The sequence below is a fragment of the Aegilops tauschii genome, chromosome 1 (genome assembly GCF_002575655.3).
Source record: "Aegilops tauschii subsp. strangulata cultivar AL8/78 chromosome 1, Aet v6.0, whole genome shotgun sequence".
Taxonomy (NCBI): Eukaryota; Viridiplantae; Streptophyta; class Magnoliopsida; order Poales; family Poaceae; genus Aegilops; species Aegilops tauschii.
In genome coordinates, this window is record NC_053035.3 from 364267820 (window position 1) to 364286383 (window position 18564).

Consider the following 18564-nt stretch of genomic DNA (forward strand, 5'->3'; position numbering starts at 1 on the left):
CTAGGGTAGTTAGAGGAGATCTCCTTGTTTTATTTCATGTTTATCTCTTGATGTAATCCTCTCTATCCCCGTGTATCTCTCTGGTGGTTCGAACTACCTCAATGTATGCCTCCTGCGAGAGCTGGCCTCGCCCATATATATACGCGGGCTCCCATGTTACGGAAGTTGAGACGCTTCTACAAAACCTAACAGGCTGTTTAGTCCCCCTATCCGATACACCGGTTTTCCTGCCAGGGCTATGTATCACTGATACAGATTTTTAATAGGGCTCGCCTACAGGGCAGCGTCATCGTGTCGTCCCAGTATTATAGCATTGGTTTGACTATTTTGCATTGGTTTGTTCAGTTTTTCACTTTTTCTTAGGGTTTTTTGGTTGTTGTTTCTGTTTTTTTGCTTTCTTTGTTTCTTTCTCGGTTTTCGTTGGTTTTCTTTGGTTTATACCTTGTACCGCTGTTTTCTTCCGTGTGACTTAGGGATTTCTTTTTCATTTTTTGCAATACATGTCTACCTTTTCTTCCACACACATTGTACATTTTTTGAATGGAATGTAATCCCGCGAGGAGGAGTTTCATCACCTTAGGGTGATCCGCCTAGCGAACAAACAAATATAAATTTTTTATACATCTTTAACTTATTCGAAATAAATGATTAACTGTTTAAAATTTATGTTTATGGTATCTACATTTTTCATGTACATCACGAACTTTTTTATCCATTTAAATTTTCAGAAATACGTGATTAATTTTTTATAAAACAATGCTTTTGATGTCTACTTTTTTAATACACATTTTACATTTGTTGTATACCTATGAAACATTATTCTCATACAAGTCTAACATTTTTCAAATACACAAATTAACATTTATTAAACTATATATCTTTGATGCTTACTTTTCTCATATAGATTATACATATTTTTCTATCCATAACTAACATTTTTTATACATGCATAACATTTTTGAAATACAATGGTTACCATTGTTTTGAATGCATGTTTTTATATATGCTTTTTCATATATATTGTACATTTTTAGTATACATAATAACTTTTTTGATACAAGTTTTAGATTTTTCAATTACAATGATTAACATTTTTTTCAAATACGTGTTTTCACATGTACTTTTCGTAAACACCCTACATTTTTCTTATACATACGAAACATTTATTTTATATACGTTTAACATTTTTCCAATACATGTTTAATAGTTTTTCAAACAAATGTTTTCAATCTTTTTTAATACGCGTTGAAACATTTTCTTCAAATGCTATCAATATTTTTTTAACGCTGCACAAACATTTTCCAAAACATAAATACTTGTTTGTGAATATATGTATTTTAGATTTTTTAAAACATAAATAAAAGTAGAAAAAATGAAAAAAGAGAGAGAAAAATGAAACAGAATGAAGAAATGTACAAACCTGCTATTAGGCAAACCCACTGGGGCTTTCCTTCAGGCGATGTTGGCTTCCGTCTCGCTGTAAGGGACACATAGCTGCGCCCCTGTTTTTTTCCTGCTGGAGGCAGGTCGCTGCCAATCATTATAGCCAACACGGAAAGGTACGGTTCTGTACCATTCAACACCAGTGTAAAGGTACAATTCATTTCTTAAAATGTCACAAACATGTTTTTGAAACGAGTGAATATTTTCCTGAATGTCAGGAATATTTGTTTGAATGGCACGAAAACATTTTTTAAAGTACATGAGCATTTTTTTGCATTGTATAATTTATTTGAAAAATGTTACAAACATAATTTTGAAACACGTGAACATTTTCTAAATGTCATGAACTTTTTGGTTGAATCCATCAATATTTCTTTAAATGTTGCGCAATTATTTTCTTTACAATGCATGAAGTTTTTTAAACACGTGATGAACATATTTTAATATTCAAGTAAAATATTTTCCATTTCGGAAATATAAATAATATAAAAAATGAAGGAAAAACAGTAGAACAAGACTTGTGTTTGTGACCCAGAGCTCCTCCTGCACCGGGCTGGCCCATTGGGTAGGGCCAGAGGTGAGCTGTTCTTTCCTGTAGCTACGGGCGAGCGAAAAAGACCAAAATTACTAATTCAGGGGTACCTCTTGCAAATGTCACTCCCGCTTTCTCAAGGGTTGACAAGTGGCACATTTGCAATGTGTGCCACTTGTCGCAATCTGGGAGTTTTTTCATTTTTCTCAGATTCATGTATTCAAAACGTTTTATCTTTTTAAATCGTGCGTCCAATTCTCGTACTATTTTCACCATTGGATTTCTTGTGTCGGGATCTTTGAAACTAGATCCCATGTTTATAGGTTTTGACAAACTTTTTTCATGAGAAAACCAGAAGAACAAAAAACACGTTTTTTTCTCACCTTTTCCCTTTATGGAAGAAACAGATGTGCCTCTCGTGGAAGCAAATTTGTACTTCCACGATAAGCAAATCTGTGCCTTACATGAAAGGAATACAAACACAATATTTTTTCTTTTCGGAGATGCACAACTTTGCCTCCCACGGAAGCAGATCTGTGCCTCCAGTGGCGGAAACAAATCTGCGCCTCCAATGGAAGCAAACAAAAACACGTCTTTCATGCATTTTTTCTTTTTTCAATTTTTTCTTGAAAACCTAGAAAAACAGAAAAGCCAAAAAAATCCGAAAACCAAAACTCTGTGTCTCTATTTCGTGTTGCTGGAGGCCGGTCCTTAACGATCATTATTGGACTAGAGCCAACACGAAAAAGGCACGGCTCTGTTCCGTTCAACAACATAAAAAGGCACGATTCTGTTTTCCGGTTGCTCACAAAAGAGAGGCAACAAAAGGAAATGCATGTGGTTCATGAAGCTCGGCTAATCTTCCATGCACGCACGCAGTCAGAAGTGATCATACTGTCACTCTGGCAGACAGACGAGGGTACGTAGCAGCCAGCCAAAGCTATCGACATCTCTCCCTGACTGCAAAAATGATGCGGCGCGGCAGCGAGGAGGATTAGACGATGATGAGCACGCCATGATACGCGGGGTCGTCCACTGCATGCATGCAAATCCCTTTTGCTCCCACTGCTCTCGTCCTCCCCTGTCTCGATCGCCTCATTCGTTGTAACCTTCTGCTCGGCGTCTTCCCGTGCATACATAATCCCTGTCATGTCTCTCTGTCTATCTATCTTGGATCTGCTTTGACGCTAACGAGAGAGAGAAAAGGTTGCGTCCCTCCCTTGTTGCTGCTCAGCGTGCTCTCTGCCACCGATAAGTAAATGGCGAAAAGCTAGCAGAGGAAGGACGCACATATAGTAGTACGTACCGACGGGCAAACTCCAAGAAGGCATGGTCAAACGCAAGCTAGCCTGGGCCTGATGGGGCCGCGATGACATGCACACACTAGGTCATGCATGAATGCATGAGGAATTGATCGATCATAATGTAGCAAGCATCTGGTGTTGGCACTGTCTACTTCAATGCCGCCCATCTCCACCCTCCTTCCCCACCTTCATTCATTTCGTTGTGCCAGACGGACAGGCAGACTGCCATCTCTCTCTCTCTGGCCGGCCATGGCCATGGAGAAAAAGTGGGAGGTTTGGGGGAGGCAGAAGGCATTTCGCAGAGCGGTGACAGAGGACAAGACACGCGCAGAGAGGGAAGTGAGTGATGAATGAGAGCGAGCCGAGCAGGCCTCCCAAAAATGCCGTTGTGCAGGAGATATTCAATGCGCTCCTTACACACACATATTCATTCATTCATACTAGCTCTACAAATAATATCCCCTGCATTCATGGCGCCGCACCAGCACAAGCTAGCTCCTTCTCTCTCCAGCCACAGCTCTAGCACGCTCGTCTCTCCAGTCCAGTCTCCACGCCCAGCCCGGGAGCCAGCCACCCAGAGGCCGGCCGTATGCATACGCACACATCTACGCGCGTGCATCACCCACACAACACAAGGATACATAAATGCGAGCGCTACCCCGCGCTATGGCCCTCTACTCTACATGCATCATGGATCGACGGATCGGGGGTCCTCGATCTATCCCCGTGTCTCTGCTGTGTCGCCGTATGTCCACGCGCCGGTTTAATGCTCCCAACTAACCCAGCTGCAATCAGGATAGATACATATAGGCCTCGCGATCGATCCCCAGCCAAGTGATGACCGGCCCCGGTCGATTCATCATCGGACCACACCAACCGTGAATGAAACCAGACGCTAACCTAATTTTGCTACGCAGCCAGCACCCCTAATTCTTTGCGGGGCACAGCAAGCAGAGCGCGGCCTGGCTAGCGGCAATGAGAGCGCAGTGCGGCCGGGAAAGATTTGACTTGCAGGGCAGCAGGGTTCATTGACGGTGCCAACATTCTAAGGACGCGGCGCCAAGTTCGAGGGGCTCTGCTGCACGCAGCAACCCGGCCGGCCAGGTCGCGTCAAATCAGATCAGACGGGCCGGCAACGTAGTAGTAGTACCAGCTACCCTACGCGCGCGGGGCTGCGATTAGACAGGGTATATACGACGATGATTGAGATGAATCTCTTCTCCCTTGCCTGCCCATCGATCGACGCTCGACGGGCACGTGGAGAAAACGGTGCACGCAGAACATACAGACGGTGAGAAGATTACCTGCTGAGCTTGCTCGACTGCACTTGCAAATCATGGAAAGATATTACTCTGCAAACACGGGTACTACTTCTTGATTAACTTGTGATCTGCAACCGGGCATTCTTGTGTGTGTGGGTGGAGAAACAGAGATGAAGAATGGCACACACAAATGAGATTCACACATGTAGTACTACTAGGAAAGCAAACGCACGGTCAACACCACCACTAGCTAGCTAGCTAGGGGGCCTTTCGCGCAGATAGACAACTGTTTGATTTCATGCATGCACGCACACTGCAGCACTTCTCACCAGCTTTCCGTCTGGGTTCGCAATTCAGCTTCGCCCAGCTGCTCCGCGCACTGTTCTGGTGCGCATGCATGCATGACACAGTGCGGTCGATGTGCTTTCAGCCGTTCATGCATGCATTGTCCGGCTTAGCTAAGCTAAAGCTACCCTCTAGCGATTCTCCGGATGGAACATGCACGGCATTTAGTGTCAATGCCATTTCGCCTGGTGTTTTCCACACTTGGGAATCTCACGTGGAGTAAAATTCTTCCTTGAGAAGTCGAGGCTAGCTTATTTAGTGTCAATGGCATTTCGCCTTGTGTTTTCCACACTTGGGAATATCATGTAGAGTAAAATTCTTCCTTGACGCTCCTGAAGGTGGTGTTATCCGCCTTCAGTATGCAGATGATACCATTATTATGTTAAAGAGGTCGAAACTTGATATTATCAACCTCAAGTTCCTTCTCTCTTTTGAGGCCATGTCCAGTCTTAAGATTAATTTCAATAAGAGTGAAGTAGTGGTGATGGAGTATGCTGATTGCAGACAATCTTAATTACAGGTGGCCCTCCTTCGCCATTGTATATTTGGGGATGTCACTATTTGACTTGAAGATCTCCGTCCAGGACTTTGTCACGCTTGTGGAACAGGTTGCATCTTGGTCGAGCAATGGTGTGAAAGACTCACTTCTAAGGGCAGTAAATCCGTACTTAGTGACTCATGTCTCTCTAGCCTTCCATGTATATGATGGGGTTATATTTTTTGCAAGAAGGTGTGCATAACTCCTTTGACAAGGACCTACCGTGTTTCTTTTGGCAGGCGGTGGATGGGCACCAGAAAAATAAATATGGTAAGGTGGGCAGATATCCGCTTGCTTAAGGACTTGGGGGGTCTAGGTATTCTTCTGCCCCGTCACATGAATGTGGTCCTTGCGCATAGATGGGTTTGCCGGATCCTCAGGAGGATGAAGGCTTGTGGCTGCAGATTATTAAAGTGTAATATCACAGTAATGCAGGAACCCTTATAGGATTTCGTTATTAGTGTCACGCAGTGGAAACGACACACCACCCCTAACTAGCCAAATATCAGCGGCATGTGCTCTAAGACCGAACATCACTAACAAAATGAATATCAGCGGCGTGCGGCTCCCTCGAACACCACTAGTGCATCCCCCACCCGATGAGTGCCCACCATATATTATTAGTGACGTGTGGCAAAATAGCACGCCACTAGTGGTAGTGGCTATTAGCAGCGCGCAGCTCTCGCGGACAGCACTAGTGCATCTCTTGCGGACACCACTAGTGCAGCCCCCACCCGACATATACAATTAGTAGCGTGTGGGGAAACTACACGCCATTGATAGTAGTGGCTAATAGCGGCATGTATATCTGAGCTCAGTTGTTGACTCGAGCTCTCTTCTTTTGTTCCCCCCATTTCTATTCTTCCTTCCCCTCTCACTTCGTTGTCTTCTTCCTCTCCTCATCCATTCTTTCCCTCCACTCTCTCTCCACTTCCTTCCTCCACATGGCTAGAGATCTCACTAGCTAGATTTTCCTCTTTGATTTCTTTCTATTCTTCCTCCACCCTCACTATATTTCCCCTTGCCCCTTAGTTTTGTCTTTCCCTTTTTCTTCTCTTTACCACCGATGCCCTTATGTGGCTCGGAATGGAGCCACTAAAGCTTAGAGATGTGGTAGGAGCACCGCACACTAGCCAACACTGGTCGAGGGCGTTAGAATCGGCCTTCTTCACGGCCGTCGTGTGATACGTTCATTTTGCATCATGTTTTCCTACTGTTATTTAATGTTTTTGATCAATATAATAATTTGAGGTGCCATTCTAATGCCTCTTCTCTCTTAATTTGCAAGATTTATACGAAGAGGGAGATTGCTGGCAGCTGGAATTCTGGACCTGACAAAGCCATGTCAGATATACCTATTCTGCACATCTCCAAATGAGCTGAAATTTCATGAAGAATTATTTTGGAATAAATAAAAAAATTGGTGAACAGAAATACCAGAGGGGGCCACCCAGGTGCCCACGAGGCACCAGGGCGCGCCCACCCCCTGGGGCGCCCTGGTGGCTCGTGGGGCCCCTGGCCAGCCTCTGGTGCCCATCTTCTGGTATATAAGCCCATTTGCCCTAGAAAAAAAGGAGAGGACTTTTGGGATGAAGCGCCGCCGTCTCGAGGCGGAACCTGGGTAGGAGCAATTTTGCTCTCCGGCGGAGCGATTCCGCCGGGGATACTTCCCTCCGGGAGGGGGAAATCGAAGCCATCGTCATCACCAACAACCCTCTCATCGTGGGAGGACCAATCTTCATCAACATCTTCACCAACACCATCTCATCTCAAACCCCAGTTCGTCTCTTGTATTCAATCTTTGTATCAAAACCTCAGATTGGTACCAGTGGGTTGCTAGTAGTGTTGATTACATCTTGTAGTTGATGCTAGTTGGTTTATTTGGTGGAAGATTAAATATTGAGATCCTTGATGCTATTTCATACCCCTCTGATCTTGAACATGAACATGATTTGTGAGTAGTTACTTTTGTTCTTGAGGACATGGGAGAAGTCTTGTCATAAGTAATCATGTGAATTTGGTATTCGTTCGATATTTTGATGATATGTATGTTGTTGTTTCCCTTAGTGGTCTTATGTGAACGTCGACTACATGACACTTCAACATCTTTGGGCCTAAGGGAATGCAGAGTACTAATTAGATGATGGGTTGCTAGAGTGACAGAAGCTTAAACCCTAGTTTATGCGCTATTCTGTAAGGGGCTGATTTAGATCCATATGTTTCATGCTATGGTTAGATTTATGTTAATTCTTCTTTCGTAGTTGAGGATGCTTGCGAGAGGGGTTAATCATATGTGGGAGGCTTGTTCAAGTAAGAATAGCACCCAAACACCGGTCCACCCACATATCAAATTATCTAAGTAACGAACGCATACCAAACAAACATGATGAAAGTGACTAGATAAAATTCCCGTGTGTCCTCAAGAATGTTTTGCTTATTATAAGAGACCGTTTCATCCTGTCCTTTGCTGCAAAAAGGATTGGGCTACCTTGCTACACTTTTGTGACCATTCTTACTTATTGCCCGTTACAAATTATCTTGCTATCAAACTAATTGTTACCGATAATTTTAGTGCTTGTAAAAAATACCTTGCTGAAAACCGCTTGTCATTCCCTTTTGTTCCTCGTTGGGTTCGACACTCTTACTTATCGAAAGGACTACGATCGATCCCCTATACTTGTGGGTTATCAAGACTCTTTTCTGGCGTCGTTGCCGGGGAGGGAAGCGCCTTTGGTGCGTGGAATTTGGCAAGGAAACATTTATATTACATGCTAAAATTTACTGTCACTTGTTACTATGGAAAAATTCCTTTGAGGGATTTGTTCGGGGTATCTTCACCTCGAACGGAAGCACAAAGAGTTTCTCCTCAACCTACTGCACCTAATTAAAATATTTCTTATGAGATTCCTTCCATTATGATAGAGAAATTGCTAGCTAATCCTTATGCAGGAGATGGAACAGTACACCCCGATATGCACCTAATCTATGTGGATGAAGTTTGTGGATTATTTAAGCTTGCAGGTTTATCCGAAGATGGAGTTAAGAAGAAGGTATTGCCTTTATCTTTGGGGGGAAAGACATTTCCATGGTATAAGCTATGTGATGATATTGGAATGTGGGATTGGAACCGACTGAAATTGGAATTTCATCAAAAGTTTCATCCTATTCATCTGGTTCATCGTGATCGGAATTATATATATAATTTTTGGCCTCGTGAAGGAGAAAGCATTGCTCAAGCTGGGGGGAGGCTTAAGTACATGATGTACACATGCCCCAATCATGAGCTCTCAAAAAAATTATCTTACAGAATTTTTATGCTCGGCTTTCTCATGATGATCAAACCATGCTTGATTCTTGTTCAACTGGTTCCTTCATGAAGAAAACTATTGAATTTGTATGGGATCTTCTGGAAAGCATTAAACGCAACTCTGAAGATTGGGAACTCGAAAAAGTTAAAGTGTCAAGTATAATACTTAAGTTTGATTGTGTTAAATCTTTTATGGATACCGATGCTTTTCATAACTGGTTCCTTTTGTGAATCATTTGCTACTCATGTTGATCTCCCTAAGGAGAAATGGTTTAAATATCACCCACCTATTAAAGACAAGATTGAGGAACCCATTATAGCTAAAGATGAAACTATCATTTACAATGTTGATCCAATTGTGCCTACCACTTATATTGAGAAACCACCTTTTCCTGTTAGGATAAAGGAACATGCTAAAGTTTCAACTATGGTTAACAAAAGAAATATTAGAGCACATAGAGCCTATGAACAAATTAAAGTTGAACCTAATGTTGCTATGGTCAAAGATCTCTTGGTCGATAATATTGATGGGCATGTTATTTATTTCTGTAGTGAATCTACTAGGATAGCTAAACCCAATCCTAAAGATAAGAATAAGCATGTTGTTGGCATGCCTGTTGTCTCACTCAAAATAGGAGATTATTGTTAACATGGCTTATGTGATTTGGGTGCTAGTGGAGTGCCATCCCATTTACCTTATATCAAGAGATTATGAATGAGATTGCACCTGTTGAGATAGAAGACATTGATTTTACTATTAAACTTGCAAATAGAGATACTATTTCACCGCTTGGGATTGTTAGAGATGTTGAGGTCTTGTGTGGAAAAATAAAATACCCTACTGATTTTCTAGTTCTTGGTTCTCCACAAGATGATTTTTGCCTATTATATTTGGTAGACCCTTTTTGAATACAGTTGATGCTAAGATTGATTGTAATAAAGAGACTGTAAGTGTCAACTTTGGTGATGTATCTCATGAGTTTAATTTCTCTAAATTCCATAGACAACCTCATGATAAAGAATTACCTAGTAAAGATGAAATTATTAGTCTTGCTTCTATTGTTGTATCTCCTATTGATCTGTTAGAACAATATTCGCTAGACCATGGAAATGATATGCAAATGAATGAAAGAAATGAAATAGATAAGATGTTCTTTGATCAACCACCTATCCTTAAACACAATTTGCATGTTGAAACTCTTGGAGGTCCTCCTCCACCTAAGGTTGATCCTGTATTTGAATTGAAACAATTGCCTGATACATTGAAATATGCTTATCTTGATGAAAATAAGATATACCCTGTTATTATTAGTGCTAACTGTTAGAGCATGAAGAAAAAAGATTACTTAAAACTCTGAGGAAGCACCGTGTCGCTAGTGGATATACTTTTGATGATCTTAAGGGCATTAGTCCCACTCTGTGTCAGTAGAAATTAATATGGAACCCGATGCTAAGCCCGTTGTCAATCATCAACGACGGTTAAATCCTAAGATGAAGGATTTGGTAAGAACTGAAATATTAAAGCTTCTGGAAGCAGGTATAATCTATCCCATAGATAATAGTAGATGGGTAAGTCTTGTTCATTGTGTTCCTAAGAAAGGAGGTATAACCATTGTTCCCAATGATAAAAATGAACTCATTCCACAAAGAACTGTAACTGGTTATAGGATAGTAATTGATCTCAAAAAATTAAACAAAGCTACTAGAAAAGATCATTACCCTTTACCTTTTATAGATCAAATGTTAGAAAGACTATCTAAGCACACACACTTTTGTTTTCTTGATGGATATTCTGGTTTCTCTCAGATACCTGTATCACAAGAAGATCAAGAGAAAACTACTTTTACTTGCCCTTTTGGAACTTATGCTTATAGATGTATGCCTTTTGGTTTATGTAGTGCACCTGCTACCTTTCGAAGATGTATGACTGCTATATTCCCTGATTTTTGTAAAAAAATTATTGAGGTTTTCATGCATGATTTTTTCATTTACGAGACTTCTTTTGATGATTGCTTGAGCAACCTTGATCGAGTTTTACAGAGATGTGAACAAACTAATATTGTCTTGAATTGGGAGAAGTACCAATTTATGGTGAATGAAGGTATTGTATTGGGGCATAAAATTTCCGAACGATGTATTGAAGTAGATAAAGCTAAGGTTGATGAAATTGAGAAAATGCCATGTCCTAAAGATATTAAAGGTATAAGAAGTATCCTTGGTCATGCTGGTTTCTATAGGAGATTTATTAAAGACTTCTCTAAAATTTCTAGGCCTCTTACTAATCTCTTGCAAAAAGATGGTCCATTTGTTTTTTATGATGATTGTGTAGAAGCCTTTGAAACACTTAAGAAAGCCTTAACCTCTGCACCTATTGTTCAACCACCTAATTGGAACTTACCATTTGAAATTATGTGTGATGCTAGTGACTATGTTGCTGGTGTTGTTCTAGGACAAAGAGTTGATAAGAAAGTAAATGTTATCCATTATGCTAGTAAAACTCTAGACACTGCTCAAACAAATTATGCTACTACTGAGAAAGAATTTTTAGCAGTTGTGTTTGCATGCGATAAATTCAGATCTTACATTGTTGACTCTAAAATAATTGTTCACACCGATCATGTTGCTATTAAATATCTTATGGAAAAGAAAGATGCTAAACCTAGACTCATTAGGTGGGTTCTATTGCTACAAGAATTTGATTTGCATATTACTGATAGGAAGGGAGCTGAGAACCCCGTAGCTGATAACTTTTCTAGATTGGAAAATATTCTTAATGACCCATTACCTATTGATGATAGTTTTCACGATGAACAATTATCTGTTATAAATGCTTCTAATAATAATCCTTGGTATGCAGACTATGCTAATTACATTGTTGCTAAATATATACCACCTAGTTTCACATACCAACAAAAGAAAAACTTCTTCTTTGATTTGAGACATTACTTCTTGGATGACCCACATCTTTATAAAGAAGGAGTAGACGGTATTATTAGATGTTGTATACCTGAGCATGAACAGGAAGAACTTCTATGGAAGTGTCATTCTGAGGCTTACGGAGGACACCATGCTGGAGACAGAACTTCACATAAGGTATTACAATCTGGTTTTTATTGGCCAATTCTCTTCAAGGATGTACGTAAGTTTTTCTTGTCTTGTGATGAATCTCAAAAAATTGGTAATATTGGTAGACGTCAGGAAATGCCTATTAATTATTCACTTGTTATTGAGCCATTTGATGTTTGGGGATTTGATTATATGGGACCTTTTCCTTCCTCTAATGGGTATACACATATTTTAGTTGTTGTTGATTATGTTACTAAGTGGGTAGAAGCTATTCCAACTAGTAGTGCTGATCATAACACTTCTAATAAAATGCTTAAATAAGTTATTTTCCCGAGGTTTGGAGTCCCTAAATATTTAATGACTGATGGTGGTTCACATTTTATTCATGGTGCTTTCCGTAAACTGCTTGCTAAATATGACGTTAACCATAGAATTGCATCTCCCTATAATCCTCAATCTGGTGGCCAAGTTGAATTGAGCAATAGAGAAATAAAGTTAATTTTGCAAAAGATTGTCAATAGATCTAGAAGGAATTGGTCTAAGAAACTAGATGGTGCATTATGGCCTTATAGAACTGCTTATAAAAATTCTATGGGTATGTCTTCATATAAAATGGTCTATGGAAAAACATGTCATGTACCTCTTGAGCTAGAACATAAAGCATATTGGGCAATTAAAGAACTTAATTATGATTTCAAACTTGCCGGTGAGAAGAGGTTATTTGATATTAGTTCGTTGGATGAGTGGAGAACCCAAGCATATGAAATGCCAAATTGTTTAAAGAAAAATTTAAAAGATGGCAAGATAAAAGAATCCAAAAACAGGAATTCAAAGTGGGTGAATATGTTCTATTGTACTACTACCGTTTCAGATTCTTTGCAGGAAAACTACTCTCCAAATGGGAAGGACCGTACATCATCGAAGAATTTTACCTATTAAAATCAATAACTCTGAAGGCACTAATCCGAGGGTGGTCAATGGACAAAGAATTAAGCATTATATTTCGGGTACACCCAATGTTGAAACTAACATTATCCAAACCATGACACCAGAGGAACACATAAGAGAGACCTTCCAGGACACTCCAGAACCCTGAAAAGGAATAGGTATGTGATACGGTAAGTAAACCGACTCAAAAATTCCATAAAAATACTTTTCGTCAGTTTTGGAACACTAGAAAAAAATACCAAAATAATAAACAACCGAGGGGACCCACGAGGTGCACACGAGGCACCAGGGCGCGCCCACCCCCTGGGCGCACCCTGGTGGCTCCTGGGCCCCTCATGAGCCTTCCTGACTCCGTTTTCTTATGGGATACTTGTTTTGCAAGATAAAAATTCTTTATATATACTCCGGGACGATTTGACCATCATATCACAGAAATATTCTCTGTTCTTGTTTCGTGCTATTTTTCTGACAGATCTAGATTGCCATGGCTCCACCAAGCTCCTCCAAGGACAAGTTCTAAGAAGGTCATCAACCCGTACCTACCAGATGGTTGAAACATCCTAAAGCCATTGAGATGCGTGAGGGGGTGCTTCACATCCAGGACATGCAAGGGCCCAAGAAGATCGGAAGCGTGGAAGCCAGGCTCGAAGCGGTGGAGCAAGAGATCTTCAAGTTCCAAGGTATGGTGGAACGTGGACTCAACGCCAACCACTCAATGATCACGGAATTCACCCGTGAGCACATGGTGGATGGCAAGTCGATGGGGGACATCATCTTCAAGCTCATAGATCGAATCGACTATCTCCAGGGCCAAATCTATGATCTCCAAAATCAAAATTTTGAGTATGAGGCATGATTTAAAGGTATGAGTTTAGCTGCAAGTTTCAGTACTCCGATGACTCTTTCATCCATTTATGATGGGGAACCTATGCCATGGAAGCCGGAGGACAAGCCCACTATTTCATCACCACCATCATCACCGAAGAAAGAAACTTGAGTACACGGGTATGGGCACTCCCCTTGGCTTGTGCCAAGCTGGGGGAGGTGCCCCGGTATCATATCACCATCACTTTTATTATCTTTACTTATCTTTGTTTTTCCTTAGCTATTTCATGATTTAGTTGAATAAAAGTTTAGTATGACCTATTTTCGAGTGCTAGTTTCGTGATTTATCTATATATGTAATCGAGTTGAGATCTATATAATAAAGACTAGTTTGAGTTTTGCTTCTTTATTTTCATGTTTCAATCTTAGCAACGAAAACAATGAAAAAGATCATATGCTAATTTCATGGAAAGTAATGACATCACATAAAGAAAAGTGTAACTGGTAGAAGTTATTGGAAGTTAACAAACATAGAATTGGTCAATGATGCAATTCATGAAAGATTAATAAGGAGAGAGAATATTCACATATAAATATACTATCTTGGACATCTTTTATGATTGTGAGCCCCCGTTAAATATGCTATGCCAAATTGTTGACGTTGGACAAGGAAGACAACAAAATGAATTATGTTTGCTTATATTCACATAGAACTTATATTGTAGATCCTCCAACATGTGGTGCTTGCTCAATATCTTTGCTAGCAAAAATCCGCACCAAGTAGAAATAGTAATTGTGCATCCAAAAACTCTTAAACCCAGTTTCATGTCATGAGAGTACACTATATCTACCTATGGATTGAATAAGATCCTTCAAGTAAGTTGTCATCAGCGCACAAAGCAATAAAAATTGCTTCTAAATATGTATGATCTTTTATTGTAAGGGAAAATAAGCTTTGTACGATCTTGTGATGCTAAAGAAATAAAAGCGACGGACTGCATAATAAAGGTTGGTATCACAAGGGGCAATATAAAGTGACGTTCCTTTGCATTAAGAGCTTGCACATCCAAAAACAAATAGCGCATGACAACCTTCATAACCCACAAGTATAGGGGATAAATTGTAGCTTTTTCGATAAATAAGGGTGCCGAACCCAACGAGGAGCTAAAGGTAGGATTTATATTCCCTTCAAGTTCTATCGACCACCAATACAACTCTACGCACACTTTACGTTCGCTTTACCTAGAACAAGTATGAAACTATTTTGTAGGTGTGATGCTAGAACTAATTTGGGAGAATAAAACTAGGAGTACTTTGCGAGATAATAAAATTTAGTTGTTTAGTAGAAAGATTTTTATAACACAAGAGAAGTATTTTGTCCATAGGCAATCGATAACTAGACCAGTAATCATTATTGGAATTTTATATGAGGGAGAGGCATGAGCTAACATACTTTCCGTACCTGAATCATATGCACTTATGATTGGAACTCTAGCAAGCATCCACAACTACCAAAGATCTTTAAGGTAAAACCCAACCATAGCATTAAGTATCAAGTCCTCTTTACTCCCATACGCAACAACCCCCTTACTCGGGTATAAGCTTCTGTCACTCTCGCCACCCACTATAAGCGAATTACAAACGTATTGCAACACCCTATAGCAGGGATACCTCACACTTGCACGACATGGAGGGCACCATACACTGAAGGAAATATGCCCTAGAGGCAATAATAAAGTTATTATTTATTTCCTTATTTCATGATAAATGTTTATTATTCATGCTAGAATTGTATTAACCGGAAACATAATACATGTGTGAATACATAGACAAACATAGTGTCACTAGTATGCCTCTACTTGACTAGCTCGTTAATCAAAGATGGTTAAGTTTCCTAACCATAGACATGAGTTGACGTTTGATTAATGGGATCGCATCATTAGGAGAATGATGTGATTGACTTGACCCATTCCGTTAGCTTAGCACTTGATCGTTTAGTATGTTGCTATTGCTTTCTTCATGACTTATACATGTTCCTATGACTATGATATTATGCAACTCCCGTTTACCGGAGGAACACTTTGTGTGCTACCAAACGTCACAACGTAACTGGGTGATTATAAAGGCACTCTATAGGTGTCTCCGAAGGTACTTGTTGAGTTGGCGTATTTCGAGATTAGGATTTGTCACTCCGATTGTCGGAGAGGTATCTCTGGGCCCTCTCGGTAATGCACATCACTATAAGCCTTGCAAGCAATGTGACTAATGAGTTAGTTGCGGGATGATGCATTACGGAACGAGTAAAGAGACTTGCCGGTAACGAGATTGAACTAGGTATTGAGATACCGACGATCGAATCTTGGGCAAGTAACATACCGATGACAAAGGGGTAGAATATGTGGGAGCCAATATGGGCATCCAGGTTCCGCTATTGGTTATTGACCGGAGAGGTGTCTCGGTCATGTCTACATAGTTCTCGAACCCGTAGGGTCCGCACGCTTAATGTTCGGTGACGATTTTTATGTGATTTGATGTACCGAAGGTAGTTCGGAGTCCTGGATGAGATCGGGGACATGACGAGGAGTCTCGAAATGGTCGAGACGTAATGATCGATATATTGGACGACTATATTCGGACATCGGAAAGGTTCCGAGTGGTTCGGGTATTTTCCGGAGTACCGGGGAGTTACGGGAATACGGGGGAAGAAGTATATGGGCCTTATTGGGCTTTAGGGGAGAGAGAGAGGCAGGCCGCACGCCCCCACAATGACTAGTCCGAATTGAACTAGGGGGAGGGGCGGCACCCCCTCCTTCCTTCTCTTCCCTCTTCCCCTTCCTTGTCTCCTACTCCTACTACTTGGAAGGGGAGGAATCCTACTCCCGGTGGGAGTAGGACTCTTCCAGGGAGCGCCATAGGGGCCGGCCCTCTCCCCCTCCTCCACTCCTTTATATACGTGGCCAGGGGGCACCCCATAGACACAACAATTGATCTCTCGATCTCTTAGCCGTGTGCGGTGCCCCCCTCCACCATATTCCACCTCGATCATATCGTAGCGGTGCTTAGGCGAAGCCCTGCGTCGGTAGCATCATCAACACCATCACCACGCCGTCGTGCTGACGGAACTCTCCCTCAAAGCTCGGCTTGATCGGAGTTCGAGGGACGTCATCGAGCTGAACGTGTGCTAAACTCGGAGGTGCCGTATGTTCGGTACTTGGATCGGTCGGATCGTGAAGACATACGACTACATCAACCGCGTTGTGCTAACGCTTCCGCTTTCGGTCTACGAGGGTACGTGGACACACTCTCCCCTCTCGTTGCTATGCATCACCATGATCCTGTGTGTGCGTAGGAATTTTTTTGAAATTACTACCTTCCCCAACAGTGCCATCCGAGCCAGGTTTTATGCGTAGATGTTATATGCACGAGTAGAACACAAGTGAGTTGTGGGCGATACAAGTCATACTACTTACCAGCATGTCACACTTTGGTTCGGCAGTATTGTTGGATGAAGCGGTCCGGACCGGCATTACGCGTACGCTTACGCAAGACTAGTTCTACCGACGTGCTTTGCACACAGGTGGCTGGTGGGTGTCAGTTTCTCCAACTTTAGTTGAACCGAGTGTGGCTACGCCCGGTCCTTGAGAAGGTTAAAACAGCACTAACTTGACGAACTATCGTTGTGGTTTTGATGCGTAGGTAAGAACGGTTCTTGCTCAGCCCGTAGCAACCACGTAAAACTTGCAACAACAAAGTAGAGGACATCTAACTTGTTTTTGCAGGGCATATTGTGATGTGATATGGTCAAGGCATGATGCTATATTTATTGTATGAGATGATCATGTTTTGTAACCGAGTTATCGGCAACTGGCAGGAGCCATATGGTTGTCGCTTTATTGTATGCAATGCAATCGCCCTGTAATTGCTTTACTTTATCACTAAGCGGTAGCAATAGTCGTAGAAGCAATAGTTGGCGAGACGACAACTATGCTACGATGGAGATCAAGGTGTCGCGCCGGTGACGATGGTGATCATGACGGTGCTTCGGAGATGGAGATCACAAGCACAAGATAATGATGGCCATATCATATCACTTATATTGATTGCATGTGATGTTTATCTTTTATGCATCTTATTTTGCTTACATCGACGGTAGCATTATAAGATGATCTCTCACTAAATTTCAAGGTATAAGTGTTCTCCCTGAGTATGCACCGTTGTGAAAGTTCTTCGTGCTGAGACACCACGTGATGATCGGGTGTGATAGGCTCTACGTTCAAATATAACGGGTGCAAAACAGTTGCACACACGGAATACTCAGGTTAAACTTGACGAGCCTAGCATATGCAGATATGGCCTCGGAACACTGGAGACCGAAAGGTCGAGCGTGAATCATATAGTAGATATGATCAACATAGTGATGTTCACCATTGAAAACTACTCCATCTCACGTGATGATCGGACATGGTTTAGTTGATATGGATCACATGATCACTTAGATGATTAGAGGGATGTCTATCTAAGTGGGAGTTCTTAAGTAATATGATTAATTGAACTTTAAATTTATCATGAACTTAGTCCTGGTAGTATTAGCATATCTATGTTGTAGATCAATAGCTCGCGTTTAGCTCCCCTGTTTCATTTTTGATATGTTCCTAGAGAAAACTAAGTTGAAAGTGTTGGGGAACGTAGTAATTTCAAAAAAATTCCTACGCACACGCAAGATCATGGTGATGCATAGCAACGAGAGGGGAGAGTGTTGTCCACGTACCCTCGTAGACCGACAGCGGAAGCGTTATCACAACGCGGTTGATGTAGTCGTACGTCTTCACGATCCGACCGATCAAGTACCGAACGCACGGCACCTCCGAGTTCTACACACGTTCAGCTCGATGACGTCCCTCGAACTCCGATCCAGCCGAGTGTTGAGGGAGAGTTTCGTCAGCACGACGGCGTGGTGACGATGATGATGTTCCACCGACGCAGGGCTTCGCCTA